The 22,431-nt window shown below is 41.0% G+C and overlaps 1 protein-coding gene across 12 annotated transcripts in view; it reads right to left on the bottom strand.

Annotated features, from left to right (window-relative positions):
• The window catches only part of LOC146346873 (nuclear receptor coactivator 2), a 182,712-nt gene that overhangs the window by 153,492 nt on the left and 6,789 nt on the right, over positions 1 to 22,431 (bottom strand). For all 12 annotated transcript variants that reach the window (XM_084849347.1, XM_084849339.1, XM_084849338.1 and 9 more), the window contains one exon: positions 17,350 to 17,429. The gene's annotated coding sequence lies outside the window, so the exon portion shown is untranslated. The remainder of the gene's footprint in view (positions 1 to 17,349; positions 17,430 to 22,431) is intronic.

Genomic DNA, 22,431 nt, shown 5'->3' with positions numbered 1-22,431 from the left:
CAGCTTTGGTTTTATGGTAGGAAAGTTTGTGAAAGCCTCGATTCAGCAGGCCTCTGGGAGGGTGGAGGGACATGATGAGCTGGCTTATGTTTTTCTTGTGTCCAAAATATTTGATTTGTTTTGATGTGCTGTTCAGAGTTATTTTAAACAGATATTGTTTTCATTATCCTTTTAGATTATTAACTGCCCTGATGGATCTATGGTCCATTACAGCACAATTTTAGCCGTCTCCATCTCTTTGAGACAGCCATGGTATTTTCTTTCATTAGATTTCTCTCTTAATCTTCTATCAAACTGTGAAACTGTAGTGTATTTCCTATTCCCAATACATGCCGTGTTGCACAGGTTTGCTGCACAAGCTAATGAGGTTCACTCAATAACTCAAGGACAGGAAAAATCCTAGGCATGTAAAATATGGTGCCGACACTTAAGAGTTTGATGTAGTTTTCTTTTCCATGCAAGCCATTAAAAAGCTGGATTTCCCCATGCAAAAATTGGATTTTCCCCCTTCAACCTCAACAGCCACCACTCAGTATGGGTTTTATCACAGCCAAGCATTCTGGAAACATGGGGTGCATTAAGTGGTTTCAGGGGTCTACAAGCCCTCTTCCATGCTCACCAAGCATGACAAGTACATCCCAGATCCATCTGCATACACTGCCTTGTATGGCTCTGCCACCTGTCCTCCCTTCTCATTTCATCCCAGCAGCAGCAGCTACTTCTTTCTCCTCCTGACTCAGCAGCCATCATTGCCACAACCAATTCCTCCCACTATTTACAATTATAGCACCAGTGGTGCTGAAGACACAGCCTCTGCCACCCTCCGCATCACCTCTCAGCACTAGACAGTGCTCAGTGTAAGATGCCACTGCCCTCCACAAGTTCATCCCAAACCCAGGTCAAATATAGTGTGTGGGAGGCAGGGGGGAAGGTGATGAGCAGTGAGCAACAGCAGCTTAGAAACTGACATACTGGCTGATACCAAGAAGAGACAGCAAGTGGAAAAAGTAGGGGAGAGGCAGTGGTGCCTATAGCGACCCCCAAGAAAAACAGGAAGAGGAAGTAGCAAGTGGGCTTGGAGGGAAAGGGTCAGAAATCTTTTGTGCATTGCTGTGCTTTGCAGAATGCCTCCCAAATATAGCATGACACAGATTATTACCCCACACTTCTCCTGAGCCTTGAACTAGAGAGAAATGCAAGGTTTAATGGTCCAGTTTTGGTGGCTGTTTTTATTGTCCACTCTTATGTTGGCCAGTCAAAATGTTCGGACTCCTGGGTGGCTTACAAACTTTGCAGAAGCATCTAGGCTACACCTTTTCAACATCTTATTTACCAGAGACTTAGGCTATTCCACCCATCAAAACATGGATTTCAGATACTCTCTCAAAATAGGATTTGTGTTTCAGAAAACATCACAATGCAGCACATCTACATTTTGTATAAAAGTTTATCCAAAACTTAAGAGAAAGTTGCATTTCACTGTTCTCGCTAACATCATAATACAAATTCCTATGCAGTCAGCACCTTTTTAAGACACTGAGACCCCCAGCACAGTATGTTCATTTCCACTCCCAGCACTTCTGTCCACTGGCCATGCTGATAGGGTCTTCTGGGAGATGAAATCCAAAACATTTGGATATATGCTTTCTGCCTACCCCTGCTTTTAATAATATCCTTTAGGTCAGGAGTGGACAATCTATGGCCCTCCAGATGATATTGGAGTGCAACTCCCATCATCCATGACCACTGGCCATACTGGCTAGGGCTCATGTGAGTTGGAATCCAACAATTTCTGCAGGACCACAGGTTGCTCACAGCTGCTTAGGCTACAATCCTATACCCATTTACCTGGAAGTAAATTACCTGAACTAAATGGGATTTTCTTCTGAGTAGATATATACAGGATTGTGCTGTTAGACTGAGGCACAACCTTCCCATTTAACCACTACAGTCCTACTACACTTGAAGCAAAAAACCTTAATGATTAGCATATTATCACTGCAGGAATCGTAACTGCAAAAATTATTGTGAGTTAAAATAAATAGTAGAATGTCTGTAGTGTAAGATCCACAAGCTTAGGTTTAAAATGCTAAGAATATGTAAATACCAACCTCTTGCAGCACACAGCTTGTCTCTACTTGGTCCTAAAGACATACTAAAAGCAGTTTAAAAATATTTATTTCACTAAGCTTTTAATTGTATTAATTTATATTGTATAGCATCATAAAACATGAGTTGTTCAAAGACCAAAATGAATTTCTAAAAGTAAAAGAAAAGCATTGTTGGAATGCAGTTTAGTATGTTAGACTGCTTTTTTAAGGGCTGATCTGATGGTATAACAAATTCACAGTTTCTACTGACTTTGTACTATTCCAAAACCAAAATGAAATAGCCTTATCTCATGATCCAAGCTGTGCTGGCAAATAAGTATTTAGGAGCACACGAGGAGAAACAAAACAAAAACCAATGTTGTGTAAGTGAATCACAATCTGTGCTGTTGTGCCAGCAATTCAAACCAGCCCATAGCATTCTGCGTATAGAGTCCCAGTTCACGTGAACACTGCAGCTTAAACAAGCCACAGTGACTTGTTTAAGCTGTGGTGTGCACTGGTGCATGCAACGTGCCATTTGCCTAATTACCCGCCCAGGCATGGCTTGTCTTGTCATCCAAACCTGGGTGGCACAGCTTGTTGGAGGGGGAAATAATCCTCAAATAACCCTGTTGTTGGATTATTTGAGGGTTGTTTCCCCCTCCAACAAGCCATGCCAGCCCGGGTTCAGATGACATGACAAGGTACATGCTGGGGATTAAAATAAGCACTAGCTGCAGTGGCTTGTTTAATCATGAGAACTGGGTCATTATATTTGACCTGGGTTTGGGATGAACTTGTGGAAGGCAGTGGCATTTTACACTGAGCACTGTCTAGTGCTAAGAGGAGATGGGGAGGGCAGCAAAGGTTGCATCTTCAGGACCTCTGGTGTTATAACTGTAAACACTAGAAGGAATTAGTTGTAGCAATGATGGCTGTTGAGTCAGGAGGAGAAGGAAGCAGCTACTTGTGCTGCTGGAACAGAATGAGAAGGCAGGCCAGGAGGAGGCAGAGACATACAAGGCAGTGTATGCAGATGGATCTGGGATACACTTGTCATGCTTAGTGAGCATGGAAGAGGGCCTGTAGATTCCATGGCTTGTTTTAGGGTTATTTGAGGGTTATCTAACCCTCAAACAATCCCTGCTGCCTGGGTTCACATGACACAACAAGCCATGGCAAGTTGGGCACCCATGGGCACCATGCAAAACTGGCAGTCACAGATGCATGGCACAAGGCAACAGTCCCTGCCGGTAAATTAAGCCATGGTGAGCTGTCACGACATGTGAACAGGCCTAATATCTGTAACTTAGTCTAATGGAAAAATGGAAATATGCATCCCTCAGGTCTACTGAGGGAAGCCAATTGCCTCAACAAAATAGGAACAATATGTTGGCTTGACCATGTGGAATTTCTTCAAGGTAATAAATTGATTTTCTGAAGGTCTTATGGCATGAAGTCCACCATCCTTTTTAGGAATGGTAAAGTACCTGGAATAAAAAGTACTGAATTTCTCCCCAGGAGAAACTACCTCTATTGCTCCTTTCTACAAGAGCATAAGGACTTCTTCCTGCAGGGGAGGAGAAGGTAGAGCAGTGCAGAGTATAACTTCTAGGGGCAGGGAAGAAAACTCTATGGTGTATCCTTCTGAACAATGGCTAGGACCCAGATGTCTTTAGTGATGTTCCTCCATGCCCCACCTGAGTCTGTCAGGGTTGGAGACAGAGGTGGGTTGGGGGGCTAAAAGCAGTCCAATACACTGTTTGGACTGCTCCAGGGCTCTATGGTGAGAGGACGACTTGAATTTAAGAGGATGGAAATGACCTCTTCAAGCCCTGAGACAAGGCCTGGTGGGATAAATGTGCTTCAGGGAAATATGAGATTTGCCAACTAGGCAATTCTCTATTCCATGATAGAGAGTATGAAAAGGTCTGTTGAGCTATGGTGAATTCCATTTTCTGGACCATAGTCTTCATTTTCTGCACTTTGTCTAAATGTTGTCTCTTTCAGCAATGAAAAGGCTGTCACCATCAACGGGAAGATCTTCAATGTGCATTCTGGCCTCCAGCATAAGGCCTGTGGATCTTAGCCAAGCATGCCTCTGTAGGGCTGTGCAACTAGCCATATTTCCTGACCCAGAGTCTACCATGCGGCAGGCAGAATTAATTTGCTCTTTTGCCAGCTAGGAAGCATTATAGAACACCCTGGCAAGATCTTTCTTGTTGTCAGGTAGATGCTTGAAGAACACAGCTGCCTTCTTCCACAGATGCATACCTTTCTTTTAAGAAGATTCTGCAAAAGGATCCTCTCCGAAACAGATTCTGCAAAGGCCACACTGAACATCTCCATAGATCTCAGAAGAAAGAGCACAGCACTACTTATTTGTATCATCACTTATGCAAGCACAACTTCAAAACAGACCCTCTTCCACTCCCCTCTTTCTAAAATGCCAGCCATATGGAGCTGCTTGCTCTTCTCCTTCTCAAAAATAAGCAAAAAACCAACAACAACACTATTAAATTTGCTCTATAAATTCAGCACATGCAGAATGAACTACTCTGTTAGGAATGCTACAAACACTAGAAAAGTTTCCTGACACTGCATTTTAGACTTCCATCTGTTCTGTAGTGCAAACAGGAAGTTTAATATTTTTTAAAAGGAGAGAAAAAGAGGCCCAAAGAAAGGTTCGCAGTCTCTATTTTCCCATTTTGTGGAGTAGGGGCAGGAAACACTTAACCTTCAACAATAAGCCACATTCTCCTCACCGTTACAGCTATATAGTTGCACAGGAAATAATCCAGAATAAGTATACAGTAATCAAATTATCACAAAATTTAAAAGCAAACAGACAGCAACACCACTGACTGATTGATTGATGGATGGATTGCATTTCTATACTGCCCCTTAGCCAAAGCTCTCTGGGCAGTTTACAAGTTAAAACATTAAATGCAATATAAAAAGTTTAAAAGCCATTTGCAAAAAAAAGCACATAAAAGCACACGAACAATATACACAAACAACATATAATTAAAAACAACATTGAACTATCGGACATAACTGAAGACACATCCAAGACCAATTAAACTCATTATGTGTTGCCACATGCCTGGGAAAAGAGGTAGGTCTTAACCTGGTGCTGAAAAGATAATGATGTTGGCACCAGGTGGACCTCATCAGGGAGCTTGTTCCACAGATGGGAGACCACCACTGAGAAGGCCCTCTCGCTCGTTGCTGCCTTCTGAGCTTCCCTTGTAGGAGGCACTCAGAGGAGGGCCTCAGATGCTGAATGTAGTGTACAGGTAGGTTCATTTCAGGAGAGGCGTGCTGTCAGGTATTGCAATCCCAAGCCATGAATAACTATATGAGTTATTTTTTCTAAGTACAACCTGAAGCCTACTTACATTTTTAATTAAGGCATTTGAAGTGAACAAATCATTCTTAAATATAACACCGTTCTTAAATATAACACAACTGCCTATTACTTCAGTCCTCTTTCTAGTAGGGTATTCACTGTGAAGTCTACAATGCATTGGTCCTAAATTGAAAATGCAAGGGATTGGTTCTAAACTGAATCAATATAGCCCACAGGCTACAAATGTATTACGTGAGGCAGAGATATTCCCTGCCTTCAGCTCTTCAAGTATTTAACCTAATGGAGTTCTAAAAACTGGGGTACCGCTACAGTACATTGTCAACCATGGAAAAACATCTTAGGAAAGCTTCTAGTATTACAATTCGGGTTTTTAATTATTTTATTAGATATATATTCCACCTTTACTCCAAGGAGTTAAATTGTTAACTACCCTCATTTTTATCCTCACAACAGTGCTATTATGTAGGTTATGCTGAAAGATTACTGGCCCAAAGTCACCCAGAGAATTTTGTGGCTGAGTGGGGATTTGCACCTACTGTATGTCTTCCCCATCCTGGTCTGTCTAATCACATTCCAGGGAGTGTGGGTCAAAAGAATAAGGACTTGTACCTACATCTACTCAGGAGTCTGATACAGACATACAGTTATTTCTGAAAGCAGTTGGCCTAAATGTGCTGGACTCATACAATAGTTTGTGTCATACATGGACACAAAGTACAAGCCCCTTTTTATGGTACAATTTCAGTCACAGGAAACCAACTTGCTGGTACATTACTCTTTTTCTATAGTTTGCAGCATACCCTCATTTAATATACAGACACATTCCAAAAGTTATTTGAACTCAACGGGGGTGGGGTCGGGGGAACACTCTTATTCATTTGGTAAAAGCCTGCACTTTAACAAGCAGAATGTATGGACATGTCTACATTATGCACTTGTTAAGCTACAATCCAGTCCCCTCAAAGTTGTGTTTCTGGTTCAGTAGTAAAAGAAACCTCAAGAAATATTATGATATTTATTATCTTAGGAGAACTAAAATAGTAACATGGGCTTTTTGCAGCAAAATAGGATGCAACACTTTCCCATCGCCTACATACCTTTATGGTATGCAGTATCAACAATGCAACTATTTTTTTTTTTAAATTCTCCAAAAACTCAGCATAATAGCTACTGCCAGAACTCAAATACACACATCAGTAAACACAAGAAGTAACAAAGTGCCCGTTTGCCTTTTGTAGCCTAATTTGAAATCCGAGTTTGGACTAGACACAGAAAAAGCACTTCTTAGCTGCAAGTCTGCTACTCTTCTCAAATAAACTAGCTGTTTACTTGAGATAAAGAGCAGGGCAGTAGAGAACTTGTGGGAATCCATTCTTTGTGCTGGTCCTTCTCTTCTGCAGTGTTGTACAACTCTTTGGGATTCAGATAGTGTGCTGCTATGCCTCTTACAGAAAACTTACTTGAGCAGGATGAGTGGCAGCACACAGTCTGAATCTGAAAGCAATTCATTCATCCCACTGGGCCATAGCAAGAGACACTCTTTGAATTAAAGCAACAGTTTTGCATCTCTCCTTCTGGGTAAGTGTATTTGAGTGAAGAAGTAACAGCATACTGTTTTAAGGAATTGTGGTGACAAGGAGAACTCTCTCCGCTCCCACTCCACACTCATACGGGGTTGGGGAAGATGAAAATTATACCTCTGGATACTGGATCTCGGCTACTTGAGGGACAAAATGCTAAAAGTGCATGAAGGGCTTTAACACACCATTCTCAGCTTTGTTACTGAGCTGATCTGCAGACATCTCTGTTAACACAGTTTTAAGGGGTTTGAGTCAGGAGGTGAACATGTATCAAGTCTTTCCAGAAATGCACTAGCCGTTTCTCTGTCATAGGCATCTATTGTTTAGGCCTAACTTTAGCAAAGTTATGCAAAGAGATATTTTCTAGCTAAAAGCTGAAGCTGACACTGCTATTAATACCATCTAGGGCATACTAGGAACACTCTAGTCTCAGACTCTGTTAAAGTTTTAACAGTGTAACCGTGTTATATGCCTCTGTGGCATTGCTGCTTCCATTCAATGGTAGCATGGAAATAACCATATCACCAGTCCAAACTGCAGCACTAGAGTCTGTCACTAAATCTACTATTTCTGCATGCTTGGAATCCTAAGAGGTATATACCAAGCCTCAATAACTGAAAGAGACTATATAGAAATGCATGAACTATATGAGGAACTTTGAAAATACCTTCTTGTTTGAACATAGTATAATCTCACATAACTGGTGAACTGTTCAGGAGAAATACTGGGGACAGAGTGGAACATTCTGATACATCATTACTTAGAAATCTGTACTACAGTGCTTAGTTTAACACAGTGGAAAGTGAACAAGCATATGCATATATTTACTATTGGAATAAAAAATAATGCAAAGGCTGTTTCCAAAATGAGTATCTTAGCAGAACCTTAAAACAGCAAATTCAGCGGCATCATCACACTGGTGTCCTTAGATCTTTTAACAAGCTAGTAGATAAACAGAGCTAGAAAATTAAATTTTCTGAAAGCCAAGACAAATCTACTGGCCTTCATCCAAGAATCAGTGTCATTGTCAGGCTCTGTATTTAATTAGCACTATTTACTGTCAAGCACTCACTTGGGTAGATCTTTCACCATCCTCAGTTAGTAAGGCTTAGAGCAGACACTGGGGAAAAATCTGCCTTCATAAATGCATCAAGTCATCTCTAAAGATGTAAGTGCTCTGTTGCCTGTTCTTGACCCCAGTAGCGCTCCCAGGCTGCACCACAGATAGCACAATATCAATATCAATCTAAATTTAAAACTTATTTATTGATTTTCCACAAATGACAGTGACAACTCTCTCATCTGCAAATGTAATACACACACACTCTCTCTACACATAATGGCCAGGGCCATGATTTGAAACAGATGTAGGCAACCTGGTCCCATCCAGATGTTTTGTACCATTGGCCCCAGCCAACAGTCCAAAACATATAGAGGGCACCAGGTTACCTACCCCTAATTTAAAGAAGAAAACATTTTCCATGGCATTTAATTTCATCATAACCATTATTTTAAAGTGAAAATCCAGATTTTTCATATAACCTGAAACATAACATTTGAAGTGAGGGGTTTTGTGTTTTTTTTTTTTTCAAATGAAGGATTAAAAGGGCATTAAATACTAAATTTTTGTAACATAATTACTTTCTTAAAATCCATTTTTAGGCAAGCCACATACTCTCTTTAACAAAGAATGTTTAATGTGCAAATTAATGATATGCTTTGAAAGTCTGTCTTAAAAAATTTTTTTTAAGCCATTTAGGGCATAATCTTATGGGGACAAGCAGTGCCTATCCAATACAGGGCAGGAGAAGCACAGAGGGGATCATTCCCTCCATGCTTCTCCTGCCCTGCATTTGCCACAGGAAGGCGGAGAGGGGGAGGAGGCTGCCGGACAAAACATAGGATGTTTCATACTGCCTTCCCTCCCCAGAATGCCCCCTGGAACGCCCCATTTTAGCTGCTCCATGCTCCTCTGCAGAGCACAGGGCTGTTCCATGCTGCCTGCAAGGCAGTGTGGAAGGAGGGGGAGGTCGGTTCTCTGGGAACCGACCTCAGAACACGGGCTCCGAGCTCATTTCACGGAAAACCAGATATCCTATGGCCGTCTAGCCACTGACCAGTGGTCATAGGATTGCTACCCCCTTTATTTAACTCAATGAACTGTCTTGCTACATTATTACATGTTTTGTATGTGGAACTGTAGCTTAGAAATTAAGGTTATATAAAACAATAAACCACATCTCAACATGTATCATACCTAGATTTATGTAGATAATCTGCTTCCATCTTTATATATTTGGATATGTATCTGCCCAATCCCGGAAGCTTATGCAGTTTTCATAGAAAGAGAGAATACAAGCCTAAAAGTAGTAGAGGGGATATATAATGATCTGCTTTACCTTGAATCTCGCATGAAATCTGCACACTATTGGTTTCAGTTCTTGCCCCCTCTGCTTCTAATGTTGAAAAGCCAGTAGCTATTAAACACAGGGCGAGAAAGACACCGTGCACATATGCACCCCCAACTAGCTTGGCTTTGTTAAGCCTGCATGTCATGACAGGACTTTAATTAGCTTTGAACAAATAAACATTTATTTTTTTAAAAAAAGAGTGCTAAATTATAGTGTTAGATGCTACTTGTGCTCAGTGTAGCTGGGTTCTCTCTGGCTCCAATCCTGCAACTATTCCCACCCTCTCTACTTACTAGGTGGTTGGGGCAAAGCATGCCAACTTCCAGGTGTCTGCCCATAAAATGTCCTTCTCATTGCAGCTAGAAGGAGAAGGCAGTACCTCAGGGACTGCAGCTGAGGAGGAGGCAACATATAGTTGTGTGAAGACTGTCTCTTGGACTTCCCAGAGATTGGTAAGCAGGTGGTCTGCAGTCTGGAAGCACTCCACAGTCACACAGCAAGAGGGAATGGCAGTTTAGCAGTTTCCATAGCACAAAGGGAAAGGAAAGAGCTAAAGAAAGCACCTCTCTCCTACTGTTTGTTTGGCATTTCTTTTTCCTGGATGCTGAACTCTTCTCCAGCTAGTTGTGTTATTGGCTATGTTCGGACATCATGTTAAGCTTTTCTATTTAGAAAATAAGCTTCTGTTATCCCCCACACGATCGGCCAAATAAGCTTCTGTGAGTAGCTTATTTTCTCTGCCCTCACCCCTCCTCCCTGTCCAGTCCTCCTCCTCTGCCAGGTAGTATCCCAGCTTCCTTTGTACTGCAGTTTTCATGGAAAAGAGAGCAGTGTCAGTCTCATCATGGAGGGCTGTAAATGCGACACTTCGCAGTAGCAGGATTATGCCATCATAGGAGGCTGTACTACACTGCGCACCTATGTTCCCCTATTCTGCATCTGCCTGTTCTTTTTCCTTTTTTTTCACAGTAGCGATCAGGGAGGTCTGTCATTGTGTGGCTTGGCTGTAGCACGGGCCTGTGTTTGTGTGTTCAGGGGAGGCTGTCATTGTACTGGGGAAGCCTATACTGTACTGCCCAACTTTGCTTTTTCACAGAGAAGTGGCCAGAAAAAGGAAATGGGGGCTGGGAGCTGTAACTCCTTCGCAGTTTGCTGTACTGGGTAACTGCACAATTCTGCTTGTTCATGAAAGAGTGAGCAGTTTTTCCCCCTATTCCCCTATTTTCCCCTATTCTGCAGTTGCCTCTTTCTTTCAATTTTTCCTTTTCACTTTTGTGCATTTGTGCATTTTCGCAGTAGCCATCAGGGATCTCTTCCTCTACTTTTTCTTTCTCCTAGCCAGAAATGTGCAAATGCACATTTTCACAGCAGCAATCAGGGAGGTCTGCCACTGGATGATTTTGCTGTAGTGCAGTAGCATGATGGTAAGATCAGGGGAGGCTGTCATTGCCAGGGGATGAGCCTGTCAGTGCATTCCTTCAGTGTAGCAGGGTCATGCAATAAGAGATCAGGGAAGGCTGTACTGTACTGTGAACAGCCAGAACAGAAAAAAGAGGTGGGAGCTGTAGTTCCTTGGCAGTTTGCTGGACAGTTCACACAGCTGAGGTCCCCTCATGGGGACCCTCCAAATGGTGTAGTAGATAATTGCACAATTTTGTGCCTTCATTGAAAAGTGACCAGAGAAGGAAAAGGGGGGCGGGAGCGATAACTACTTGACGGTTTGCTGGAATGGGGTGAAATTGCACATGTGAGGTGCCCTCATGGAGAGCCTCCAGGTGCTGCACTGGATAACTGCAGAATTGGGTCTCTTCATGGAAAAGTGAGCAGTTATTCCCCTATTTTCCCCTATTTCCCAACTTGTGCAGTTTCAAAGTAGCAATCTGGGAAGCCTGCCATTGTGTAACTTCGCTGAAGCGGAGCAGTGCAATAGCATGAGGCTGTCACTGTACTAGGGGAAAGCTGTCATTTTGTAACTGTAGCATGGTATCAGGGAAGGCTGTGCATGTTTGTCCCTTGGCTGCTTGTCAGATCTCAGAAAAAGGGCTCCAGGATGGAGCAGAGCAGCTGCAGCGGTTTTGGCTGCTCTTGCCAGCTGACTCTGTAGGCCATCAGAATAAACAACGGTGAGCACCAGACGACATGATAACCCACGGGTGGGTTAAATGACCCTTACTGCAGACCACGGGTTATCAGAGTGGGTTACTGCAGCCAAATAAGCCATTGTGGATTAAAAAATTCTCAACAGACGACATAACCAATGACTGGTTAAATAAGCCATCATGGCTTATTTAACCCATCGTGAGTTATCGTGATGCCAACCTCAGTCTCTGTCTCTTACTGTGGTCTGGTGACACTTTAGTGAGCAGGGGCCTGATCTCCCATCAGGACTTAGGTCTACACCACTCTCAAAAGGGGAGACCCCTCAAGCTAAAGTTCTATAGTAACTCCAGGATGCTTCCATAAGACTCATCTCAGCTTGTGCAGCAAGGTAATGCTCTGTCTTTAAAGAGCATGTAGCCCTTTAATGGTAAAAGAAGAGGTGGGTGTAGGAGAAATGTGCAGTAAGTGCAGTAATTAGTGAAGGCATGGCCATCCATTCTAGATATACTTACATGGTCAGCTCAGAATAAAAATCTGCTAAATTCAAATCAGCATTCCATAATACTTCAAAACTCAAAAATTTACACACAAAACCAGTACAATAAATGACAATGGTAGCTCTTGCAAGTTCATGAAATAGTTAAAGATTTCATAATCAACTAAAGAAACAAATCTAACCAATTCGATTTACAACCCAATCAAGAATTTCCGTTCCAAAAAAGAACTCCTTGGATGTAACATACCAAAGAATGATACCAGTGCAATGTCACATGACAAAATAGGCTCCAGCCCACAAAAGCTTATGTCACAATAAATCTGTTAACCACAATCCAGAGAAAGTTAGTCACACCAAAGCCCTGTTAAACTCAAGAGAACAACTGAATAGTTGTGCCTACATTCCCTTGATTTCAGCATGAATACGTGCACCTAACATTCTCCAAATTAGTGTTCTATTCCTGTGGCACCTTACTTAAATTCTTGCTACAACAAATTAACACAGCTACCCCTCTGACATTTTGTTAGTAGTTTCACATACATTAATTTGTTCAAATCCATGCTCACTTAGGCTGCAATCCTATGCACAATCCTATACACACTTACCAGAGAGTAAGCCTCACTGAACACAAATGCATAATATTTACTGTTAGTCAAGGGATTAAACATGCAGGTTTCCCCCCCCCCTTCTTCTACAATACAGTTTTGAGCATGCCTTAATTTTCAGCAATATCTTCTTCTATTACTTAGCTTGAGCAGTCTCTTACATAAGATTTTGTGTATAAAATGTTGAAATGTCTTCCATTTTGAAATCTCCAAGCCCTATCAGGCTGTCCTGATATGGCTTGTCCATACTTCCATACTAAGGCTGTCCATACTTCTTATTTGCTTAAGATTTTACTCTTAGCATTTTAGGGATTACAATCAGGCCTTCTCTGGTCTTCCATTATGTCTTGTGTCCCCTCATATGTATCCTGCACCGTACTGCCAAAATCATTAATCTCTCTCATCACTTTGATCATGTGATGCCCCTCCTTAAATCCCTACACCGGCTTCCTGACAACATCCAGATCAGCACAAATACCACTTTCCATGGCCTTGCTTCTCCTTATGTCTCTGCCCTTACATCCCAATTCATCCCTTCCCATTCATTCCTTGAGCACCACTACCCTCCACAGGTCTCCTGCTCCAGCAAAAGACTCCAGTCTTTTTCCCAAGCTGCTCTGCATGCTTGGAACTGTCTTCTAGAATACCTGTATCAAAGCGACCTCTTACTTCAAATCCCTCCTCAAAAGCACTTTTTCCACGAAGCCTTTCTTTCACTTAGCCCCCTGGTTCCTGTGCCCTGCTGCGGCTAAGCCTGTAAACAAAATTTAGCATCTGCAACTGAAACAATAAAAAATCTTCCCAGTTTACCCCTGCCTTCACTTCCCTCCCCTTCCTCCATCGTTTCCCCTGGGTTTGGTTTTAGATTACAAACTGATTGGGTCAAAGATCTGTCCTTTTTTTTTAATCTGCCAAGTGCCGTGCATGGTGATGGTGCCAATACAACAACAACGCAATCCATTCTGTCTTCTACCGATCTGTCACTTAGCACTGTACTAGCAGGTTCTGTCACTGGAAAATTTCTACCTCATTAAGGAGATACAAATTTTACTACAGTTGTCCTAGACAGAAATCTCACACAGTACTTCCCAGCTAATAAACTACCCACTCCTCCTCTATTTCAACTTTTCGTTGCTGTTGAATTTTCACTACTACAGCCAATCATTATTTCCAGCTGTGCACCTATTCATTAATTTCTGTTAGCAGAAGCTGTGCCAAATTGCTTTTTAATCCTATAATCCATCAGATTCATTGTATGTAAATGGGTACAATTCCAGAAGTTCAGAACAATGCACCTTTGGATTCAAATCCAAACTTCACATTTTAAGTAACTACTTTTACTTGTGTTTATAATAGAAGTTCTCCTAAGCTTGATTACATTGTAAACTAGAGGCAACTTTAAGGTCGGGGGGGGGGGGGAGTCATAAAATGGTTTTTACCACCCTAAAAGATTTCTGGATCGGACTCTTGTCAACTTTCCATTCACTCATAGAAAGATTTAATTTTTCAAAAAGAAGAACAGGAAAATTGGCTGGCTCTTGTTAAATATGTGGGCATATTTGTCCTTCGTTTAGATGTACTGGTCTTTTAGAAAGGTATCACTGGTAACAGTAACTATATGGTTGGCATTCTATCGTGGCTCAAGCAGTGCCTAGCCTTTCTAGTAGCCATATTACAAATCAACAGTCAATACACCTCTGCAACTACAATAAACAATTCATAGAATCATCGCATCATAGAATAGTAGGGTTGGAAAGGGCCTACAAGGACACTGAGTCCAACCCCCTGATCAATGCAGGAATCCAAGTCAGAGCATCCCTGACATGCATCCTTCCAAACTTCAATTACAAATACGCTTGAAGATCAGCATCATCTACTGTGCAATTATGCAATAACCAGGCACACTGATATTATACTGTCAAAACTGATAGTTATTCCTGCTCCCGCACCCCCTATACCACATGAATACATTTCTCCTCTTTATTAAATCAGATTTGTTTTAAAATATATCAGTTAAGCATCACTTAAATAACTTGGTTTTAAATAAAATCAGATTTACATAAAAAATAAATTCTACAAGTCTCACAACTGAATTCATGATCTGCTATTAAAACACACAAAATTAAAACCTGCTTTTCTGTGATAAACAAAAAATTGGCTTCTGGTGTCAAGCATTATGCATGATACAGTAGGTCCTATACTGTACTTAATATTGCAGCGAAGTATGAATACGTACAATGCAAAGAGCATGAATATTACTTTCCACCTCACAAAGAAACACTGCTTTTGCCAGTAGTTATCAGCTTTGCTTCTGGAAACCTCTGAGTACTTTAGCCCACAATCTAGCACACCTAACTGCTGGAATATGTCCCTTCTTTTCTCTTGAGAGATCTTGCTTAGTGTTCTTGCATGTGATCACATAGCCAAACCACAGATTTCACAATTGCTGCCCACACTACCTTGTCAATAAGCAAATATAATTGTGTAGTGCAAAAGGCACATGGGCTGCATGACAAGGTTCAGATTATGATCCTAGATAGTATAAATACTTCATTTAGCTGCAAACCAATATGCTTTAATTAGTATGCAGTCTTGTTCAGAAAATGCATGTTTACAAAATAGAAAACTTAATTTTAAATATGTGGTTTAACATTAAGACTTTTGTTTGAACGATTTTAAATAATCTCTGTTTAAGAATCAATCCACCCTGGTTATTTAAGAGTCCCCTGTGTTGTCTCTAATGCTAATTTGGAGGGCCCCCTGCCCTCCACAGCAGCTTTTTAGGAAGCAAAGGGGAAAGGAGGAATAGTAAAGATCTATTCCCCAGCCCCTTCCTCCAACATGAGCAGAACTCCACTAAACACTACACTGGATCCAACCCAATGTATTAAGAACCAGGTAGAAAACAAAGTGAACACATACTGAAAAATAAAACTTTAGAAAGTTATTTTTTGTGACTTTCAGACTTTCTCTTGATGAAAAAAGTGATGTGTTGAAGTTGCAAGCTTTGCCCTTACAAAATTTTGACAGTTTGTACCAAATGGACAACTTTTTCTGAACAAGATTCTTGCATTTGCAGACCCCGAGAATTTGGCCGGTATGTATTTATTGTACTGTCTATATGAGGAATGCAGAACCCTGCTTCAGCCCAAGGGCCGAATTCCATTTGGAAAAGCTTTCAGGAGCCACACTTCAGTAGTGGTAAGGGCTAAAGGCAAAAGAGGTGGGCCAACGTACCAAAAATGTCAGCATATTTCTGCCTAAGTAACTAAGGCTTAGCAGAGGCATTTCAACCTTTTAGAATGGGGGAAACTGCACAAAATATGGGGAGCCAGCCAACAATTGGTGTTCAGGGGAAAGGGGTGTGGCCATCTGGGGAACTCCAGAGAGCCAAACTGGGACCCCAGGAGGGGGCCTTAATCTGCACGCCTGGTCTATACGGAACTTAGGGATACATTTATATAGAACATGCATGGATATTTAGTTTGCTCTGAGGATTTCATTAAGATCGCCTGTCTTTTGGCAAAAAAGGGAAAATGTGTTGCATATAGAGTGGCAAAACTTGCCATGGCCAATGAGATACTGAGAACAAAATTTGTTGAAATGCATACTGTAGACTGTAAAAACATGCATCTGTATTAGGTTTTCTTCTTAGATGTGTACAAGACGCATATCTGGTTATCCCTGCTATTTTATTTCTTTCATATTGTAAGAACATTTTTGTTAAAACAATAAATTAATTGACTGATATATAGGTAGGAAAAAACTGGCAAAAATGACATTTCAGATTTATTTTACATTTCTAGGAACCGACAGTCACAACAAACTACTAGTGGGATCCAAAGGGCTACTTCAGTCTAGTTCAAGGGCCTGGACCTTTCCAGTGGGATATTTTATATTTCCTTTGAAATGTAAAGAGTGATTTTGCCAGATCACAAACTGCTCTTGATAATTTGCTCAGTTTCAAAAGCTGTTTACTATTCAGAAGTGGAACGGAACGGAAGAAACACCCTACTATTTGGGAAACATAATCCCAAGCCTCTGGGACCTTTTATACTCTGTACTATATACAGCCTATATACACTGACTAATATCTCATATGTCAAAAGGCAAAATATATATAAATGCCCAACTTCAGGGCGTGGCTGTCTGGCTTTGAACCATGGTTTGAACACTATATGATTAAGTGGCAGGTTGTGGTTTGCCTATAAACCAGGACTGCAGCCATCATTTGAACCAAGTTTGCAATCTTTCTTTGGATGTTAACAACATACTAAGGTTTGCAGCTAAATTGGAAATGAGGGAGCATGCGAGCACAGGGCTCATTCAGATCAGCCCATAGTTTGGAGCTACGTCCAAACCAGCCAAATTAGCGTGACCATGAAAGTTGCATTCCAATATTCCAGACAGACACAGTTCTGGTTAAAGTGGGTCCAATCTATTCATTGTTTTTTTTTTTTATGGCACTCTGATATGTAGTCCAGTTTTTAAAGGTTTTTAGCCAACAAACATTTTTAATATGGTGGATTTACAAGGCCTGCATGCCAACAGGATTAGAGGATCTAGTGTAGAAAGAGAAGCACTGTCATAGAACCAAATGGATATTTTCTCTGCAGCATACAATCTCATAAAACCACACATTTGACTCATAAGATACAGTGTCGTTAAACATGCATTATTTAGATACTACTTACCAAGACCCAATGAGGCAGTCAAATCAGTACTACAAGCTGTGTGTTTGAAAGCTTCAGTATTCAGATACATCTCAAGCCCACTATAAAGAAAACAAACAGTAAATATTCTTCCAAAATACCACTGACGATGAAATTTTTATTGACACAATATCATTAAAGTATTTGCCACTCCCAAATACTACAATGGGGTTTTCTCCCAATATTTACATTCAGGTATTTCTAAATAATTTTACTGTCGTGTCTGTTTAATGCATTCTATTTGCAGATCAGATTTTCTGGTCACAGAAGTTTGGCATAAAAACAACATACCCAACAATTTTGGAGCTTGTTCCCCATTCTATTGTATTGTATCTTTAAAATAGCAACATCAAGGCCTTCAAAAATCAAATTCCTGGAACAACCAAAAGGTAAAAAAATGTTCCCATGGTAGAATATCTGGAGGTATGTTCTTCACAGTGTACATACAAACATTACTAGCATCTAAACAGTTATTCTCTACTGATGTAACAGCAAGGAATTAGTGTAGCTCTTTAGATCATGAGTGAAAAATCCAAATCTTAGCTTAGACACAAACTGAGAAAGTGGCGTTGGCACTAGTAATAATAGCCTACATTACAGGGTGGTTGTAAAGCTTAATGAGATAAGTGTATGAAGCCCTTTGAGAACTTACAGAAGGTGCTGTATAAATACTATCACTAAATTAAAGATAAATTCATCATACACTTTCTTCCAGAGACTATTTAGCATTCCGATATCTGTAGAATGGAATCCTGACAAAGCTTATTTCCATTTTATTTTTCTGACCAAAGCTAAAGCACAATAGATTGGATCCAAGGAACAAAAAGGGAAAGATAAACAACTAGTACTGTTCCTCTAATACTTGTACAAGAGCTTGAGAAAAGTTCATATAGTTACATAACAGGTGTGGAATATAGCAGTTCTCATGCTTTCACAAGACATGCACAAGATATTTCACAAGGGGAACAAATTCCTGGATTAAGTTCCACTTTTTTTGCACAACGCTTTAGAACAAGATGCAGAACTGCCCTTTCATGAACAGAAGTTGCCTTCTGCATGCAGAAGTGCACCTTTGGAACCAACCCATTGAAATGGTTTCTAGCAAACCACCTGTAATGTTGAACTGCCGAAACCCACAAAACAATAGTCATTTAGGGTGCAATCCTATCAATTATGCCCTTGATTATCGGAAGCCCCCGAACTCGGAAGCTTCCAATCATCTAATGCAGGGTTGGAAAAGGGGTGGAAGCGTTCGTTGCCTCCCCATCCTCCCACCCTGCATATTTCGCTAAATGAGCTTTTGACCCCACCTAGCGATGGCACTTAAAAGGAGGGAAGGAAGCTGGCAGAGGCTAGGATAACTTGTATACTGGCCTCTCTAGTCTCCTCCCCTCCCTGCCCACTGGAACGCCCTCTTTTCCTCCTCTCTGAGGTCGATTTTCCAACCTCAGAGGCCAGCCGGTGCAGTTCTTTATGCGCCGGCTGCAAGGGGTCAGAGTCAGATCTCCGACTCCCCCTTCCGAGGTTGGAGAGTGGTGGTGTCTGACCTTGGAGGGGGGGGATCCCCAGTATCCTATGGCCCCTCAGACAATGTTTAGGGGTCACAGGATTGCTCCCTTACTTACTATATTCCGAATGCCATCCAATCCCCATGCATGTTTACTTGGAAGCAAGTCCTACTGAAAGGAGCAGATGTGCATAGGATTGCAGCCTTGTCAATACTCAGAACATCAGTGAGTCACCAAAACAAGATGTTATTTATTTTGAAAATGATAAAGATATCTTGATCCAGAACTCTACTGGACTCACGCACAGAGTTTTTGCATAAGTGTGAATTCAATGGAATTCAAGTACTGTTGAGCTGTCCCCAGCTACATCTGAGTTTTTTATTTTAAAAGATTGTAAATACTAGATTTCTCTAAAATAATAACTAGGTTAATATTAAATGATCTGGACATAAGCATGTTATCCCTTCAGTTAATCTCTAAATTGAATCAATGCCTCTATCAGGTTACATTATATTATAGGGGGCCTTTTCCATGATGGCGCTCCAACTTTGGAACGGGATATTTGCCTGGTGCCAATATTGTATTCGTTTAGGCATCAGGCTAAAAAAAATATTTGCCTGGGCATTTTAATTCTTTTTTAGCATTGTGGTATGGTGTTAGCTGTTTCACAAGATGTTTCTATCCCTATAATATTTGGACTGATTTACTATATTTTATTGTTTGTGGGGTTATCTAATCTTTGTACACTGCTCTGAAACCCACTCTTGTGAGTGGGCACTGCAGCATCTTTTAAAATATTTTAAAAGTACATACATTTTCTATGTTAATGGAGAACCAATTTGATTATTTCTGAAATATGAATATTTACACTCTACCTACCAGACAGAGGCATTTTATTTTCATCTAGTAAAAATAAACTGTTCTAGTCTGCCTAGTAATTATCAGATCTTGCTTTTACCTATCAGTAATGGGCATTTCATTTTTGTTTGCTCCTTTGTTTTTGTGAAGGAGGTGCTGGGTCAAGACAGAATGAGGCGTAAAGTAGCAATATCAGAAAGAAGAAGACAACATTTTCCAGTGTGCAGGCTCCTAGATTCCCATGCTTACAGTGCAATCCTATACATGTTTACTTAGAAGCCCCATTAGGCTCAACAGGACTTAGTGCTAGGTAAGTAAGTATAGCATTGCAGCCTTGACCTCACAAGGTATCAGAGGTGCTGGCATTAGAAAAAAAATTATATGGGAAAATACTGAAGACATCCCTTCAGGGAACAATCCTGTGGTCCTTGGACAGTGTCTGAGGGGCAACAGGATAGTTCAGGTTCCAAGATCCAAGGTCGGAGACAGAGCTCCAACCTCGGAGCTGGGAATCGGGAGGTCCACCCTCCCCATCCCATGCACAGCCAGAACAGAAAGAACTGCACCAGCTGCCCCTTCAAGGTTGGAAATGTGACCATGGAAAGGGTGAGAAGGGGATATTTCAGTGGACAGGGAGAGGAAGAGACTGGAGAGGCCAGTATATGAGCTATCATGAGGCCTCTCCAGCCTCTTTCCCTTCACTGCAAGATGCTTTTGCTAGATGGGCAAAAAGGCCTATCTAGCAAAAATGCAGGGCAGGAGGATGGGGAAGCAAAGATTGCCTCCAGCACTCCTCCCGCCCTGCACAGGATGACAGTAAACCTCTGAGCAGGCAGGGAGCCCCAAACTGCTTGCTAGTTTTTATTCCATTTCTCCCCTTTTCCAAATGCTTTGGTAATTTTTTTTTTCACCTCACACCCTTGCAATTTCCGCCCATTTTTTCTTTTTTCCCCATTTGTAATCTGCCATTCTAAGTTTGTGAGAGCAATTGAGGGGTACTGGAACCCCATCTGGCCCACGTGGAACAGAACCCATGCAAATACAGCCTGTAAATAAATCGAGTGAATTAAGCTAACTTATTCTATACTAAAAGCAGCATGGACAAATACCTTGAAAAGGAGGAACGTGCAAGTGTACTCGGATACATACAAGTTGCAAAGTAGGTTATATATTCCTATGAACCCCCAAATCCACCCAAGTGACAAATTTTTCACAATCTACATGGTAGGATTGTGAAAAATGTCATGGCTTTTTTTTTAAGACCTCAACATCAAGGTTTGACACACCAGTACATGTGGATGGGGAAAAGTTACTGGGATGTAAGCTCTAGGACCTATTCTTTAGCATGCTCAGACTTTTCAAGCCCTGCCACAAAAGCTTCCTGCCACTTTTAGCACCTGGACTACATGAACTCTTACTTTAGTACTGTTACTGGAACTGGGTCCATATGCCCCAACCCAGAAGTTTCAGTGGTCTACTAGAGGCCTAGGATATAAAATCAAGGTTATACATGTTTGTTATTATATTACAATCATCCAAGTATCCAGCAAAACAAGATTAATTTATGCAATCCTTGCAGGTGCTTTTCCGTAAGAAAAATACTAAGCTATAAGACTCTGAATTTCAGATGCACTTATTAATATTCCCATGAGTCTACTTTTAAAGGTTTGTTACTTAGAACATTGAAGGACTATTCTCTCCCCATGTCTCAACACAAGCGTTATTAAGAAACTTTATCTGCAGGCCTTCAGGCTTACCGAAAATACCTCAAAATATTATCAATAGTTGGTTAAATGCAGGTAAGCTAAACGGATTTGTCTCTTTAAAGGGTGATAGACTGACAGCATGAATCAGTCAATAAAAGTATGTCTGCTATCCCAAATACATCACTGATATCAGGTAGATGCAGTGATAAATGTGTTTTAGGGCACAATCCTATGCATGTTTAGACAGAAATAAGTCCTACAACTCCCAGCATTCCCCAGCCAGCATTTCTGTCTAAACATGTGTAGGATTGCACCGGTAGAGAACGTTAAAGTCCTTACTTTCATACATGGGAAATACATTAAGGAAAAATGCTGAATTCTCTTCTTCTGTAGGATATAGGTAGATACAGGTACACAAGTGTACCAAAACATGATCCAGCCAATACATTTATTGTTGTGCAGCAAAACCAAAAAGAGCTATGTGTAACTACATCCCACTGAAATATGGTTCATAAAGCACACAAATGCTTAATCCCACCCATACCTTGATTTTGATGGATTTCAGAGCTACCATTCTCTTGACCAGGTCTCTATGTTAAATAAAACAATTCTACCAAAATAGTTTGTGAGAAGGTCACCAAATATGTGGCCAGGACAGCATCAACTTCCCCCAAATAATCAGCAGTGGTTTTCAGTCACCACTACAGAACTAGATACACATTCAGTCCTCAACAGGAAGCAGCTTTAGGCAACATTATTATTGTACAGGTGCACATCCTCCTTCAAGTTCAGTTTGGTACACAGAGGTTTTCTCCCCAGTATTTTTAGACCACAGCTCATTCTCTGCCTTCCTCTCAAAAATAAAGGAATAAACTTCTGTTGTACAAGCACCACTAAAAAGCTAATAGAGCATGGATTGTGTCTGACAGTGATCGCAGCTGGAGAAAACTAATAAAGAACGTCGTCCTGACACTGAAATTAATTGAAGTTTT

Source organism: Heloderma suspectum, chromosome 4 (genome assembly GCF_057233095.1).
Source record: "Heloderma suspectum isolate Gila_16-S chromosome 4, 16-S_ref, whole genome shotgun sequence".
Lineage (NCBI taxonomy): Eukaryota > Metazoa > Chordata > Lepidosauria > Squamata > Helodermatidae > Heloderma > Heloderma suspectum.
Note: the sequence above shows the minus strand (reverse complement) of the source record. Positions and strands in the feature narration are given on the sequence as shown.